Source organism: Rhinopithecus roxellana, chromosome 2 (assembly GCF_007565055.1).
Source record: "Rhinopithecus roxellana isolate Shanxi Qingling chromosome 2, ASM756505v1, whole genome shotgun sequence".
In the NCBI taxonomy this organism is placed as follows: domain Eukaryota; kingdom Metazoa; phylum Chordata; class Mammalia; order Primates; family Cercopithecidae; genus Rhinopithecus; species Rhinopithecus roxellana.
In genome coordinates this window covers 36,296,450-36,310,038 of record NC_044550.1, presented here as the reverse complement: position 1 = coordinate 36,310,038, position 13,589 = coordinate 36,296,450, and the positions used below count along the sequence as shown (strand labels likewise).

General features: G+C 38.7%; 1 protein-coding gene and 1 pseudogene across 2 annotated transcripts in view; one reads left to right on the top strand and one right to left on the bottom strand.

Moving 5' to 3' along the window:
• Positions 1–13,589, top strand: part of SEPTIN11 (septin 11) — a 92,451-nt gene that overhangs the window by 8,638 nt on the left and 70,224 nt on the right. The window lies entirely within an intron of this gene.
• Positions 871–1,185, bottom strand: LOC104661439 (annotated as a pseudogene).

The window sequence follows — 13,589 nt, the reverse complement described above, 5'->3', positions numbered from 1 at the left end:
CGCTAGCCCTTGGCCACAGTCTTGTATTCTTAGTCTATATAGCCAGACTTAAGGGAAAGGACTATATGTCCTGTACCTCCCACCAATAAACATTTGACTCAATAAGTGAAAATTCACCCTTCAGATAAATTGGATAAGACATATTGGCTAAGACGTGTGCTTGCCTGGCTGTTGCTGTGTCAACCCCTGGTAGGTGTAGACCTCACAACTCCACTTTCTGCCCCAGGCTTCTCTGCCATTGCCACTTGGGTTCTGCTTAGCTATTCTGACCTATGTGCACATCTGGACATCCAAAGGAGCTGCCTTCCCAGGGGGCAACCCCCTTGAGATGGTGAATCTACATGGCTCCTCAATTGACCTGGCTCGTTAGAAGTTCCCCTCTGGGCCCCAGCCTCAGCCCTCAGGGGTGATCAGCTCTACAGTCCCCTTAGGGTGGCCTTCCCTCTTCCCCTGTTTCACTTTTCCCTGCCCCCCATTCTGTTCCCCTGGGTCATTTCCCAGGACTCACATGCATGCAAGTCCCTGTCTCAAGTCCTTGCATTTTGGGGAAACCTAGATGAAAACACCTTGTTTACTAGTGTGGGGCTCTTCATTTCCTCATACAAATAAGGGAATATGAATGTTAATTTTGTAATATACTAAGCTACTTTGGATGTTTTAAAAAATGCTCAGAACAAACTGACTTTTTACCAGGTTTTCACTACTATTTGTAAGATGAGGTGTTTTTTATTGTTGTTGTTGTTGTTGTTATAATTAATGTTTTATTGTCACCCAGATGGTTTATAATCTTCATACTTTATATTTTTTATAAATTAAAAAAAATACAAGTTTTAAATAGTCAATGGCTGGTTATATTTTCAGAAAACATGATTAGACTAATTCATTAACAGTGGCTTCAAGCTTTTCCTTATTGGCCCCAGAAAATTCACCCACCTTTTGTCCCTTCTTAAAAAACTGGAATGTTGGCATGCATTTGACTTCACACTCTGAAGCAACATCCTGACAGTCACCCACATCTACTTCAAGGAATACCACACTGGAATACTTTTCAGAGAGGGAATGAAAGAAAGACTTGATCATTTTGCAAGGCCCACACCATGTGGCTGAGAAATCAACTACAAGTTTATTGCCTGTGGTGTCCAAGGCTTCCTGAAAAGCAGCCTTGCTCTTGATCTGTTTCACCATTCTTGGCTGCTGGGGTCTGACGAGCAGCTGTAAGGACTGATGAAAACGGATCCAAAGCACTGGACCGAGCTTGGACAAGACAAGTTTAAAAAAAATTATTATTATTTTTAATGGATACAGGGTCTTGCTATGTTGCCCAGGTTTGTCTCAAAGCTTCAAGTGATCCTCCCATCTAGGCCTCCCAAAATGCTGAGGTTACAGTTGTGAGCCACTAACTAGCACCTGACCAGATTAAAAAACTAGACTCAAAAAAAAAATTTGTATTGTATCACGTAGACTTTTCTATAATTTTCATTTCTGATTGTTTGGGATGGAACTCATAATCTCTCAGGGTGGCACTGCTTGCTTTTGAATCTGTAGTGCCTACTTTGTTCTGTAATGGGTTTAATTTACCCATTTCAAGTCAATTGCACTTTTATATTCTAGGACCTGGCTACAGAGTGAATGGGGGAAATTATGGTTTTGATACATGAACTATGAACTTAGGACAAAGCTTAGAACTGTTTTGAAAAAAAAAATCAGAAAGTTTTGGGCTTATACTGTCTGCATAGATTGGAAAAATGGGGTCATAAGAAACAACTTTAATTAGCTAATATTGAACAGTTTTAAGGATGGGGATTAATGTAATATTTCCCTAAGAATGTTTATTTTACTTTATTTTAAATTTTTTATTTTTGTGGGTACGTAGTAGGTATATATATTTATGGGTTACGTTTGGTATTTTGATGCAGGCATGCAATGTGTAATAATCACATTAGGGTAAGTGGGCTGTCCATCACCTCAAGCATTTATTCTTTGTGTTTCCAGCAATCTAACTGTACTCTTTTACTTGTTTTTAAATGTGCCCCAAGAGTTTTTAAGAGAATTGTTCAAATGATCACTGCACTTTGTGCAAGCCATTCTCAGAGGCAGTTTCTGAGAATGTCATGGAAACTACGTAAACCAAGCTGATTCATTTTTAGATTCTCCTCACATTTGTCACCTTTGCTCTCATTCTTTGAGGTGTTTGGTTTGACTTACCCCGTGGTTAGGTAGTCTAAGACTAGTACTTTGGCCTGATAGAATAATTTGATTGATTGTTACATGCCTCTTTGTTTTCAAACCCTTTTCTAATCCTTAGTCAACCTCTTAACCACTAGGGAATGTTGGATTGTCTGAAGTTGAAGCACAGTTTTCTCTCTGAGCCCTCTAAAGAAGTCTTTTAGTTGTTGATAATCAAGTTTGCTCCTTCGAAACTAAAATTCCAAGGTAATTTATGAACTTAAGGCAGATAAGATGAGGTCTCAGGTATCAAAGTCACTAATAATTAATTTGCTGCCACTAGCTGCTGCTCTGAAGCTGACATTTAAGCTATGTGAAGAGGACCAAGTCTAAATTGGATTTTATAACCCAGTCAAAGCTGGGGGCAATGAAGACTCTCATTGACTTTATGTAATGGAGATTTATATAGGGATATTGGAGAGTTGGGGATACTGCTGAATATTTCTACATCTCCTCTTTCTTGAAGAACTTATGCTTTTATTCCTCAGTGGCTTTTCCTAGTTCCTATTCATTAAGTGAACAAATATTGAGCCCAGCCAACACCATGCATGAGTGATGATGTCAAAACCATATCCTTCTACTCTCCCACCAAACCAAATCAGAACCAAAATTTGTCTTTGAAAAATGGATCTCTTTGTCACTGAAGTTCAAAATTTTGGAATAAGATTGGAATTCAGGGGGGAATTACCAGGATGTGTTTTGTCATTCCCACCTCCTGTCTTAAGTCATTTATGATTGTGCAGCATCAACCAGTCGGATATTTGAGGACCTTCTGTGTTTCTTGTCCTGTGCTCCATGTTGTTGGAAAGTGTACAGTGTAACTGGGGAGAAAAGGCTGAGACTCAAATAATGCTCAACCTCCATGACTGGGAGGATCTTGTCAGGCTCTTTTAACTAGTATTCAGCCCAACATTTTTTTTTAGTAAACATGAGGAACTTGGCTTAGCACTCGGAAATAATAAGGCCCATTTTCTTTCCCTTCTGTTTCCCTTTTATAATGTAATTCGAGGACCCTTGAAAGGGGACCTCCAGCTTTTTTTCTTCCGAGGCTATCTTTTGAAATTTATTGTTTTAGTTTAAGGCAAGGATAAAAAGAGCACACCAAAGGGAATTGGGAAGTTTTATTAGAATCTGGATGGAATGTCTTCAGGCTCACTGACAGATTAATTTGTGCCCTCTATTTCCACTACAAAACATTCTGATTCCCCATAGCATTCCACATGCTTTTGACTTGTAGACTAGTACAGATGCTCCTTAGCTTACAGTGGGGTTATGTCCTGATAACCCCACTGATAATTAAATGTGATTAAAACACATTTAATACACCTCGCCTACTGAACATCAGAGCTTAGCCTAGCCTACCTTAAATGTGCTTAGAACACTTACATTAGCCTACGGTTGTGCAAAATCATCTAACACAAGCCTGTTTTATAACAAAGTGTTGACTATCTCAGGTAATTTACGTATGGAAAGTGAAAAATAGAATGATTGTATAGGCATTTGAAGTATGGTTTTTACTGAATGCGTATCACTTTTGTACCATTGGAAAGTCAGAATCATAAGTGGAACCATTGTAAGTGGGAACTGTTTGTGTTCTATTTTAGAGCTGCACATGCATTTCTGCACCTGCCAACAGAGTTGTATGCTTACTAGGTCAGTTGTTTGTTTTCAAACCTACTTACACTAGTTATAATCATCATCATCGCCTAATTTAATTTAATGTTTTGTGAATCTGTGAACTATAAGTGCAAAAATTGAATTGCTTCTAAATGACATGCTTTGGAAAGTTTTAGTAAAGGTAAAAATTTTGCTGAAATAAAACTGCTGTGAATTAAATATACATAAGATAATTACAAAAAGTTGGAGACGAAAATGGTAAGAATCTAAAAAGAGCCTGCATTTGGGTTGCATTGAAAACACTTTTAAATTCTGTCTCCACATTAAATAAACAAACTGGAAATTATAGATGATGCCTGTGGGTTGGTGCTGGAAAGACACCCTTATTGAAATTCCTGTGACCTATTATGATGAAAAAGCCTTGGCCTTTTGTCAAAAAATTGTGAATGAATGTATGTTTAGATGTTTTAAGGTGAATTTAAATGTTTTGACTATAACTAGCGTTTTAAAAATCTCAATCAAGATAAAATGTCCAACACCTGCTTCTGATAGTCTTAGCTTAAGGGACTTGTAGTTAACAAAACATTTCCGTATTCTAACACATGTAACCCCTGGTTGAGGATCATTGTGTGTATGGAATTATCCCACATGGGGAAACGGGAAAAAAGGCTGAGAATTACTGGTTTGTTCTGGGTTGAGGTACACATGTCTCACTTGGCATTACCTATATTTAATTCCTTTTACACCCTGACGTAACTGGTTATCAGTTTTTTTGTGTTTGTTTTTTTTCTGATACCAGCTTTAGAGATAAAAGGACATTGGAAATACTGCCTGTTTAATCAGTTTCTCTTATGTTAGTCCAGAATAAGGGGAAATATGATTTTGGAAGCAAAATAATCTCATTTTGGAAAGGCAAAGTTATTTTAGTGATCTTTTAATGTATTTCTTTAAGGTACACACACAGTCACACACACACACACAAACACACACACACCCCACATGAGATAATGGATAACTCAAAGATGTACTCAATCTGTCTGGAAAGGATAAATTCTCTCATTATATGTAAAAAAAAAAAAAAAAAAAGCTGGGACCCCTTAGTTCCTGGGTTTTTGCGTTCATTCAAGTGACTTGGCTTTTTGACCCAAGTGGTGCATTCCAGCTATCCTTTGCTAATCTTACATTAGCAATTCGATTTAATTTTTAATTCCAACCATGAAAAAATTATGGTTAAAAAAGCAAGTAGAAAGTTGTTTTTCTATTCCAATAAAGGGAGTGGGAGGAGAACACTTAACAAATTTGAAGTTGAAATGTGTGATTTCTTAAACTAGAGTCATTTCAGGGTTTTTTTGGTCCTTAAATATACTTTTGGAATGTTTTCACTTGCATATTGGCTTCGCCACTAAACCCATTGCACACACTGCAGTGGTTTCCTAATTGAAATTGTGCAATTCCACATATTTTTCCTGTGATTACATTTCAGTGGGTAAAAGTTGATCTTCACAACAACTTTGTGAGGTGGGTTGGTTGAATATTATTCTTGACCCAACACCTTCACCTCCTTTTTGATGGATCAGGACTCAGACTTGCCCAAGGTAAACAGTGATGATCTTAAGGCCAAGTCTTCTGACTGTTGTTTGCACCTTCTTCTACCATGTGGAGATACCACCCTAGGCTAGAGAACACTGCTGTCAGTTGGAACTTTCATGATGATGGAAAATGTTCCACTATTGCATAGTTGCCACCACACTAGTCAAATATAGCTTCTGAACACTCGAAATGTGACTCAAATAGCTGTACAACTAAAACTTTATTTTGTGTAATTTTAATTAATTTACACTTTTTTTTTTTTCTTGTGCTATGGAGTCTTACTCTCTTGCCCAGGCTGGAGTGCAGTGGCGCAATCTCTGCTCACTGCAAGCTCCGCCTCCCGGGTTCATGCCATTCTCCTGCCTCAGCCTCCAGAGTAACTGGGACTACAGGCATCCGCCACCACGACCGGCTAATTTTTTTGTATTTTTAGTAGAGACGGGGTTTCACCATGTTAGCCAGGATGGTCTCGATCTCCTGATCTCATGATCCGCCTGCCCCTGGCCTCCCAAAGTGCTGGGATTATAGGCGTGAGCCACCGCGGCCAGCCAATTAATTTACACTGAAACAGCCGCATGTGGCAAGTGGCTACCATACTGTATAGTGCAGCTTAGGAATGTAGTCTAGAAGTATTTATTGTCTGATCTTTCTGTTTTTTTCTGAGAAAAACTTTAATTAATAAAATTCCAAACATATACAAGAGTAGAGAGAATGGTATAATGAACCCTTCTGTCCCATCACCTAGCCCAGTCATCAATTCTTGGCCAGTCTTTTTTTTTTTTTTTGCATCTCCCCCTCCCATTTAAATTCATGGCCAATCTTGTATGGTCTATTTACCATTCTCTCTAGCCTCCTCGCTCCCCTCTCTAACCTCTTCCCTCACCTCTCCTCAAATTATTTTGAAGCGAATATCAGGCACTGTCTGATCTTGTTTTAAGAGCCAAGCTGGTGACCTGGGGAAAGAGGGGCAGTGAAAGGCATCAAGGAGAGATACTTGAAGATCTTCAAACGTATCTGTGATTTAAAAAGAAAAGATGAAGTATATGGATGGTAAACGTTACGGTTTGACAAAGATAGGTCATGAGTATACAGATGTGATACTTTGTGTGCATGAGCTATTTCATCACCATCATCATCATCAAAAAGCCAAGCTGGAACTCAGATGGAAGTTACTGTGCCAGGCCTCACTTACCTGTGCTTATCTTGAACTTTGGGTTTATGCATAATTTAAAACACTTAAACATTATTTCTGTGCAGTATTTATCATTGAGCTTTACTGGATGCCAGCAGTGCTGTAGAGTCATGGGACGTTTCAAAGGTCAAAAGAAAGCTGAGGATTATTTTAGTTTAGTCTCCTCAGAAAGCTTAGCTCCCGAGAGAAGTAGTTTGATTTGAGCTCGTATCAAGTGGCCCAGTGCTTCCCATCATTTACCACACTTGCCATAACAACTGATTCACTGAGTTAAAACTTGGCATTGCTGTGTCATTCCTACCTAGCTTTTAGAATGACAGATTCTGATGACCTCTTTGAGAGCAGAGATATGCCTAAGTCTGCTTGCTTGGCATTGTAGATACTCTTGTTAGAGATAAGTGTTTTCATCATTAATAGTGTGAAAGAGTCATTTATCAGGCCAAGCGCGGTGGCTCATGCCTGTAATCCCAGCACTTTGGGAGGCCAAGGCAGGCGGATCACCTGAGGTCAGGAGTTCAAGACCAGCCTGGCCAACATGGCGAAACCCCATCTCTACTAAAAATACAAAAATTAGCCAGGGCGTGGTGGTGTGTGCCTGTAGTCTGGGCTACTCAGGAGGCTGAGGATGGAGAATCGTTTGAACCTGGGAGGCAGAGGCTGCAGTGAGCTGAGATTGCACCACTGCACTCCAGCCTGGGCAACAGAGTGAGACTCCATCTCAAAAAAAAAAAAAAAAAAAAGGAGTCATTTATCAAATTTTGTCTTTTGGGCTTAGAATTTATGCCTATTACTGGTGATATAATATTATATATTATTGCCTATATAATACATATTATATATAATTTATTAGGAAATACTTGTTTTCATATTTCTATTTCTAAAAGAAACTTGTGTAGCAAGCACATTTTAGTCATATGAACAGACAAATTGAAGGAAATAATGCTTGCACCAGTGATATTTAAAAGTGCAGTTTTCCTCACAACATAAAGCAAGAATTGTTGCTGTGCTTTTATAGTTTTAGGAGCTAATAGTGATTTTGTCTCATGGTAGAGTGCAGAATATGTATATTCTAAATTTGGAACCCCTGTACACGGGATGTTAGGATTTAAAAGGAATGGTTTTGTGATGGTAAAAGGATCTTGTATCATCAGAAATGCTCTCAGGGCTTGGCTCAGCTGTCTATTGATGGGAAAAGATAATGTGCTTTAGAAAAAGAGCTATATTGAAGTTTTCACCAACTTTCTGATGAACAACTGCAAGCTTTCAGCTATGAGAGGCTGCCATTTCTTTTACATGGTTTTGTCTCCAGCAGAGTCTGCCCTTTGTGTTCCATTTGGCTGTGTTAACTATGTTCCTGGGAGAGAGGGAAAGTCTGTGTTTCATCTCATCATCTGTGTTGCAGTTTAGTCCAGTTTGCTTTATTCCATGGTGAGTGGAGAGAGTAAGTAGTTGGATGGCACCCTACATTGTAATGTTACCGCAACTCAAGATTTATGCTAGTTTTGCAAATAATTGTCTCATAAAATGAGTCTTATCTCCACTTGACAAGAGACAGTTGAATCTATAGTAGGGCTAAGAAGAAGATTTAGGAAGATATTTGGTCAAATCAGTTACCCTGTGCTTTTTATGCAGGATAGAGACAGGAAACTATTAAGGCTTGTAAAATGACTATGACCTGATTAGGCAAATATAGCAACTATTTTCAGCAAAGAGGCCACAAGATGAGTATAGCTGACTTTTTTTTTCAATGTATAAAGTTTAGAGATTTTCCTGGGATTTTCTAATAAACCAAATTTAAATCTAACAATAATACATCTTGAAAAAGAAAATTAAAAATTCATGTAATCAGCCAAGCATGATGGCTCACACCTGTAATTCCCAGCATTTTGGGAGGCTGAGGCAGATAGATCGCTTGAGCCCAGGAGTTTGAGACCAGCCTGGGCAACATGGCAAAACCCCATTTCTACAGAAAAAATAGAAGAATTAGCTGGGTGGTGGTGGCGCTCACCTGTTGTCCCAGCTACTCCGGTGGCTGAGGTGGGGGGATTGCTTGAGTCTGGGAGTTTCAGGCTGCAGTGAGCCGAGATTGTGCCACTGTACTCCAGCCTTGGAGACAGAGGGAGCCCCTGTCTCAAAAAAAATTATGTAGTCTAGATCTCAATTAATGCTTACGCTTTATTGTAGTTAGAAAAGTGCTTAACCTGGCCTGTAATCCCAGCACTTTGGGAGGCCAAGGTGGGCAGATCACTTGAGGTCAGGATTTTGAGACCAGCCTGGCCAACATGGCAAAACCCCGTCTCTACTAAAAATACAAAAATTAGCCAGGCGTGGTGGCTCACATCTGTAATCCCAGCTACTTGGGAGGCTGAGGCATGAGAATTGCTTGAGTCCACGAGGCAGAGGTTTCAGTGAGCGGAGATCATGCCACTTTACTGCAGCCTGGGTGACAGAGTGAGACTCCATCACAAAAAAGAAAAGAAAAAAAAAGTGCTTAACCTGTGTAGCTATAACATTAACAAGAATAGAAATTTATCTAACTTTCTCTTTAGTTAATGGCCAATGGGTTATACACAGTTTTGGTAAGCTTCAGTTAGGTTCTGTTTTGAATTATTGATGGCATGGTAAGATGATAGTAAGGGAGGCAAATGTGTAAGCCATCTGTGAATGAGCTCCATTATTTAGCTCATTTATTTGAAGGAGAAAAAGTACCAAAAAGGCAACCCACATTCTTCAGTTAAACTGCTGGAAAAACACATGCCACCTCTTGGCTCTGACTAGGAAATGGGGGCCTGCTGGTGCTATAGTCTTCAGTTTTTCAAAGGAAGATGGATATTTGGAACTTGATGTGAAATTTCCACATCTGATAATGTTGGCAACTAAATGTTTTAAAAATACTGTGTGGGTCACATAAACACATTTGTAGGTTGAGTCTGCCAATTTGCAATCGGATTTCCATCGGAAATAAATTTATTTGCTTTTCTTGTATTTGAATAAAGAGACCATTAATAGTTTTTTTTTTTTTTTTTTTTTTTTTTTTTTCTGGTATGCCTTTTAGAATGATTTAACATTTGAACAGTATAAGCTTTTTGTGTGTGCGGAAAATGTGCCCGCTTTTAAAATACAAATGAAGCAAGTACTTGAACTCTGATATTAAAGTGTATAGATTGGTTGAGGATAACATCAACATTTTTGAATTGTTTCTATAACAGAATGTCTCCAATACAGGCCTGGCAATAAGAGCAAATTTGGAGAACCAGAAGTTGATGTATGGTGTGAGCAGGCCCATAGCTGAGGGACTGAGAGGGATTCTAGAGTGTGTGGTAGCCAAGCAAATGTGGCTCCGCAAAAACGGGTGCTATATATAGTGACTGGAGTTGGATTTTCTGTTTTTGGTTGAGTTCCAATGACAGTTAATGGCTCTTCCTATAGGCCATGAAATTATTTATGAATTTGGCAGTGGGACGATATAAAATGCAAGTGGATGTAGGTAGAATAAAGTCTGTTACCAAATTCCAATAAATTATTAGTGCTAGAGCCAGAAGGGCCTTCAAAGGTCACCTAATCAAGGACCTTCCTTTAAGATGAGGAAACTGAGGGCTGGGGAATTGAGGCTTAAATTTCCCATTAATCCTTATTGAGGCCTAAGGACTTGAGTTGAGGCTTAAATTTCCTGTTAATCCTTCCCTCTACAGCTGAAACCCAGCATCCTCCCTTCTTTTCGATCTTCCTGCCTATACAAAAATGCATTTTCTAGGAACTATTAGTGACAATTAGAGTCTTAGAAAAACAAAAAAGGCAGATGTTTTGTAAGCAGACTATTTAGAAAACATCTTTCTAAAAGGTTGATTTAGCCTGTCTTTCTAATTATTGGAACATTTTTTTTGATAAAATTTCTGTTGTTTTTGTTATGAGTTTTGAGACTCTTCAGAAGCCTACTCTTTCATAACCTTTTTAAGAAGCAAAAAGCCAGTAAGATCATTAACAGTAAAAGAAAAAGATGTGGTAAAATTGCTCTTGATTTTACAGAATGTCCTAGCAGTGGGTTGAACCACACAAAAGTTGATATTCAGCCATTTCTCAACTACAAAAATAGTAGCTTCATGTGATTCAAGATGGTGGCTTGACCAAAATGGTAATTAGGAGTATCGATGTATCCTCCTATTCTTAAAGAAATCCGTGGCATTTTACATGGTCGTTGAACACTCCACTCCTCTCAATTTATTCTGCTCAAACACTGTTATGCTGGAGCATTTTTATTGAGAAATGCGGAGTTGGAAGTTAAAGGTTCCATGTATACATGGGGAATAGTCTTCTTCCCACATGTTATGTTTGGCTTGAAACACAGTCTTCCTGCCTTGAAGAAAAGACTCCCTCGCTAAAGTCAGATGCTGGATTTGTCTCTAATTTTTCAGGCCAACAGAAGCAAGTTGGCAGCAGGAGTGCTTTTCATGCTCAGTCTTGGTCATGAGCACAATAGTTTCATATGTAGTTCTTAGTATATTACAACTTGCATTGAGGATCTGGGACTCTTGAAAACATTGCCTTGTTATAATCTTATCCTAATTCTGATTTGGGAGACAGGGTGAATGAGCCTACAGAGAGCAGTATTGAACTTTAGACCTCTTCTGCTGGTTTTCTAAATCGAATCCACTGAATATTTGTTTGGCCAAACCAATTTTTGAAAGAAGTGGCATTTTAGCATTTTGGAGATGACAAAAATAAGTACAAAATATGAGACATTTGAACTTCACTTTGAAAGTTACAGAGAAATTTGAGAAAATGTTGGGAACTCTGAATCATATTTCAGGCCCCTAACCAAATAAAATAAATCTTTGACTTTGGGCATCAAGGGAATTAATAAATGTATCCATGCAAATTTTTCTTAAGAAATTAGAAAAGAGAAGTTCACACACAATCCAGTTGATAGGAGTAGGGTAAACTCTACCGACTTCATGGTTCATAAAGTTTAGAGTGTATCACAGCTGAATAAACACAACCAAGGAGCCATCACAAATAGCAACGTAGTAATGGGTTTTTTCTCTACTACTTTAAACCAGAGGGTTAGTTAAAAATTCACTTCTGACATTTCTAGCCCTTTTCTGACTATTAGTTAAAAATTCAGATGCTTTACTCCAGTTCTTAAAAAGCATTTCATAATACTTTCGTATGAACTGTAGGACTAAAGGGCCCTTTTCTTGGGGTTTCCAAAAGAAAAAAGGTATTGGAGAGACTAAATCTATTTTTTCTCTCTTATTTCTGCAAAAATGCCATTCCATACTTCTGTTCCCTTTAGAATAAATAACGGCTCAACTCCCAGCATGACATGCATGCCCTTCGGAGACTTCATTGCCTCTCTTCCTGCAGTCTCCATTAGGCTACCTGCTGGGCCCTGTGTGTGTCCCCTCTGCTTACCTCTGCTTCTGCATTTCACCTAAATGCCTTTCTCTTTGGCCTGTTTCCAGTCTCTCTACCTAGTTATGCTTCAGGACTCTCAACCAGGCAGAGTTAGGAGGACTAGTTTTCTGAATTCCCATTTATCTTAGGCTTCTGTAATCAGCAGATACCGTGTTGTACCATAATAGTTTTAACACCTTATTAATTTTTGTATCTTAAACACAGCATAAAGTAGTGGCTAGCACAAAGGAGTTATTCAGTAAATGCTTCAAAAGTATGTGCGGTTACAGGCTCAGGTCTCTTGCTATGTAGAGTGACTTAGAAAACATTACTGTGGCAAAACATCCTAAAAGGAGATTGCAGAATAAACAATTTAACAATCTCCTAAATTTTCTCCAGGAATTCTTACAGTTATCAGTATTTAGTGATTGAGTGTCTGACAACACGAAGCTTTGAAGGACTGAGAAATAAAGACATGCAATGAATTGACTTAACATTTTAATTTTCATTTCACCTGTTTTCTAGTCCCAGTCCAGTTTTTCTCAGCCCTGGATTGCTCAGACCATGCTAGTTGAATTGGACAGAGTGTAATATAATTTACTCCTATCAATCAAAAAATACTACAGTGACTGATGAGGCAGCCTTAGCAAATGATACAGGTATTTCTCTTTGATACTGTATTCAGAGCCTTCCCCTGGGCTTTTCTTAGTAATTGAAATTATGTTAGGATTGACTCCTGAAGCTGTTTTGTATGGAAATTAGTGGGCGTCTTTCAGCATTTTCATTTCATTGCTTATTAGCTTCCGGAAAACCACCAACATGCTTGATGAAAGTTCTAGAAATAATGTGAGAGGCGATTATTCATTAGATATCTTTGTCCTGTGGAAGTGGGGAAACAGGATTCATTGGAACAATAAGTATTTACATTTTCAAAGTTTATATATGATATATATATGTATATCTTATATAAACATACATAAAGAGCAGAATTGACGTTGAATTAATAGAGAATAACATTTTAAATATTTTCTACTATGGAATTGTTTAATGTGGGAAAGACTATACAAGGTGCTTCATAGTTTCAATATAGTTCCAATCAGTTGAAACCATTAAAAACCTATGATATAGGCCGGGCACGGTGTCTCAAGCCTGTAATCCCAGCACTTTGGGAGGCCGAGACGGGCGGATCACAAGGTCAGGAGAGCGAGACCATCCTGGCTAACACGGTGAAACCCCGTCTCTACTAAAAAATACAAAAAAATAAAAATAAAAAATAACTAGCCGGGCGAGGTGGCAGGCGCCTGTAGTCTCAGCTACTCGGGAGGCTGAGGCAGGAGAATGGCGTGAACCCAGGAGGCGGAGCTTGCAGTGAGCCGAGATTCGGCCACTGCGCTCCAGCCTGAGCGACAGAGCGAGACTCCGTCTCAAAACAAACAAACAAACAAAACCCCTATGATATATTAGTATATCTAACCTATGAGATGTTAATATTATATGCATTTTACAAGTAAAGATAGAGACTCAGAAATGACTTGCCCCAAAGTCGTTCCCCTAAAACGTGGCAGAGCTG